The sequence below is a fragment of the Octodon degus genome, unplaced genomic scaffold (assembly GCF_000260255.1).
Source record: "Octodon degus isolate 3935 unplaced genomic scaffold, OctDeg1.0 scaffold00219, whole genome shotgun sequence".
NCBI lineage: Eukaryota > Metazoa > Chordata > Mammalia > Rodentia > Octodontidae > Octodon > Octodon degus.
The window spans coordinates 1720558-1724169 of record NW_004524795.1 but is presented as its reverse complement, the minus strand read 5'-3'; the positions used below and the strand labels follow the sequence as shown (position 1 = coordinate 1724169).

Genomic DNA, 3612 nt, shown 5'->3' with positions numbered 1-3612 from the left:
CACTTTAGGGAAAGCAAACAATCTGGGTAATTTTTTTCACATATGTAACATTCTAGGTATGAGACATAATAATTAATTGTGTGTTCAGATAAACCAGATGGCAATTAAAGCCGAGGTTGCTAAGCAGCTCTGAAACCAGTCACCTTCATAAGATGTTGTTTTCATATTTGTGGCAGAGGTTTGAAAGAGAAGCACATAATGATTCCTTGTGGACGAGGTCACTGTTAGTTATGTTTTAATTATTAACCCAATTATCTGAGTGAAGCAATAGGTGGTAATTTAGCTCCTTCAGTGCCACTTAATTCTTGCTCCCTCAGCTACCAGGCTAGGGGACCCTGCAAGAGAAATTTAAGGAATTTTTGCTAGAATGTACCTAGCTACTGCAGAGCCACATTCTTTCCTGTGTCCTTAATCTCATTTCCCTGAAACTGAAAGGTAGGGAAGGCCCCAAGGATGGACAGGAGACAGTGACACATCCTCGAACATGTACAAGTTGGCTTCACTAAAAAGAGGCAGTGATGAGGGAATTGGCCCAGATGGAAACTGGTTCAGAGTGTAAGGCTGATTGTGCAAAGAACAATGTTCAAAATTCTACTTCCCTCATTCTTAAGTTCAGAAACTCTTGGGGAGAATAAAAGAGGTGCAGAGACAGGAGAGAAGGATGGATCAAGCCTGTTTGGAGGTAGAAAGATTGGGAGAAACACCTGAACATGTGGAACCCCAACGCCAGGCATCAAGGGCCAAACCTGTATCCACTGAATCCTGGGTGCCCTGGAGGTTCCTATCCTATATGCATGCTACATCCACCACCGTCAATTCAGCCTTTCCTCCTGGCCCCTGCCTCCCTCCCTGAAGAGCTGCCCCAGAGAATCCAGCTTTCCCTGCATGTAGGCCTTGTTATCCTACACCCCCACTGCAGCCGCATCCAGGATACCAACCCACAGGTCCCTATCCTATTCTGTGTCCCCTGCCTGCCCCTGGCATGCCTCCTGTGACCCCTTTAGGCCCTGGCATGGTGGACCCAGGAATGGTGATGGACAAGAAAATGCAGAAAATGAAGAAAGCTCATAGAAAAGGCACACAAATGCCACAAGCATGGCAAGCATTCCACCTCTTTCTCCTCTTCTAGCAGTGATTCTGAGGGCCTGAACCCTTCCTCAAGTGTCACCAGCCTACTCCCCCATCAAGCTTCAGCTGCTGCACTGTGCTGGGGGAAAATTAGCCCTCCTCACCCACTTCCAGAACCTTCCCCTGCTACTCAGCCCTTGTCTCAGGGACATGGGAAGTGGATCCTATGGGCTAGCAAAGGCTATCCTCTGCCTGCTTGATAGAGCCATAGCTGAAGAGCAAGCAGGGAGCGGTGTTTGAAGATGGTGAGATCTCTGAATGCTGAAGACAAGCTTAAGATCTGTAAAATGGGATCTTTTTTGCATTTCCTGTTCTAATACTTATAATTGGGATGTTTGGGGGAAATTTCATTACAGTGGAAAACCTGTAATGGTGGCACACTGAGGTGATTTAGTGGCAAATATATTTCCCTGCAGACTCACAGCTACGCTCTTGCCTCAGCCTCCTGAGTGCTGGAATCACATGCTGTGCCGTCATGCCTGGCTCCTTGCAGGTCTTTCTTCATTGTACAAACTGCAAATTTGTTTGGAAATAAAGCAGTCTGCTTGGTTGATGAGCTCTAACTGCCCTTTTAGAAGCTGATCCTTGGTTCACTATATCCTCACAGGTCCTGTTCATTCTCCAGCTCCCAGTGAAAATAAAGCTATTTCTCCTGGTTAAAATAATAATAATAATGTGCTCTGATTGGGGGAATTATCCGTACCTTCCACTAGTCAGAGATGGGGACTCAGTGCTTCTAAAATAGTTATTTCTTTCCTTCATTACATTCTAAGGTTTTACATAAGTTTGCTTTCTGGAGCCACTCCATTTTCCTTAGAATAATAATAAAGTATATTCAAATGCAATGCTTCCCTGGCCTAAGTGAGCAGGGCCTGGAATGTTAGAGAAGAAAGGCAGGGAGATGATAAGGAAGAGTCGTGACCCAGAGAAAACCAATACTTGGGACTTCTCTGGAAAGCCACATTGTTCATAATATGATCAGCATCAAAAGAGAATCAAGGAGGTTGGTTTTTTTGTTTTGTTTTGTTTTTTTCCAGAACCGGAGATTGAACTTAGGCCCTTGCTCTTGCCAGGGAAGTGCTTTATTCTACTGAGCCATCTTCCAGGCCCTCAAGGAGCTTTTCCACAACAGGTTTGCTGTGAGAGCACAGCTGTAGTGAAAGCCACCACTAAATCAAAGCCAACATGGGAAAGGAAAAGACTCACATTAATATCGTCATCATCAGACATGTAGACTCCGACAAGTCCATCACCACTGGCCATCTGATCTACAAATGCGGTGGCATCAACAAAAGAATCAGTGAAAAATTTGAGAAGGAGGCTGCTGAGATGGGGAAGGGTTCCTTCAAGTATGTCTGGGTGTTGGACAAGCTGAAAATGGAGTGTGAGCATGGTATCATCATTGACATCTCCCCGTAGAAATTTGAGACCAGCAAGTATTATGTGACCATCATTGATGCCCTAGGACACAGAGACTTCACCAAAAACATAATTACAGGCACATCTCAGGCTGACTGTGCTCTCCCAGTTGTTGCTGCTGGTGTTGGTGAATTCGAAGCTGGTATCTCCAAGAATAGTCAGACCCCTGAGCATGCCCTTCTGGCTTACACACTGGGTGTGAAACAACTAATTGTTGGTGTTAACAAAATGGATTCTACTGAGCTACCCTACAGCCAGAAGAGATATGAAGAAATTGTTAAGGAAGTCAGCACCTACATTAAGAAAATCAGCTACAACCCTGACACCACAGCTTTTGTGCCAATTTCTGGTTGGAATGGTGATGACATGTTGGAGCCAAGTGCTAACATGCCTTGGTTCAAAGGATGGAAGGTCACTCGTACAGATGGCAATGCCAGTGGAACCACACTGCTTGAAGCTTTGGATTACATCCTCCCACCCACTTGTCCAACTGACAAGCCTTTGCGGCTGTTCTTCCAGGATATCTACAAACTTGGTGGTATTGGCATTGTCCCTGTGGGCCAAGTGGAGACTGGTGTTCTCAAACCCAGCATGGTGGTCACCTTTGCTCCAGTCAACATCACAACTGAAGTCAAGTCTGTTGAAATGCACCGTGAAGCTTTGAGTGAAGTTCTTTCCGGGGACAATGTGGGCTTCAAGGTCTAGAACATGTCTGTCCTAGATGCCCAGCATGGCAATGTTGCCAGTGACAACAAAAATGACCCACCAATGGAAGCAGCTGGTTTCACTGTTCAGTTGATTATCCTGAACCATCCCAGCCAGATCAGTGCTAGCTATGCTCCTGTCCTGTATTCTCACACAGCTCTCATTGCTTGCAAGTTTGCAGAACTGAATGAAAAGATTGATCCCTGGTCTGGAAAGAAGCTGGAAGATGGGCCCAAGTTTTTGAAATCTGGTGATGCTGCCATTGTTGACATGATTCTAGGCAAGCCCATGTATATTGAGAGCTTCTCTGACTACCCATCCCTGGGTGGTTTCACTGTTCACGATATGAGACAGATAGTT

The 3612-nt window shown here is 45.5% G+C and overlaps 1 pseudogene; it reads left to right on the top strand.

Annotated features, from left to right (window-relative positions):
• The first annotated feature begins 710 nt into the window (after positions 1-710).
• LOC101588717 lies at positions 711-1328 on the top strand (annotated as a pseudogene).
• Positions 1329-3612: the final 2284 nt, after the last annotated feature.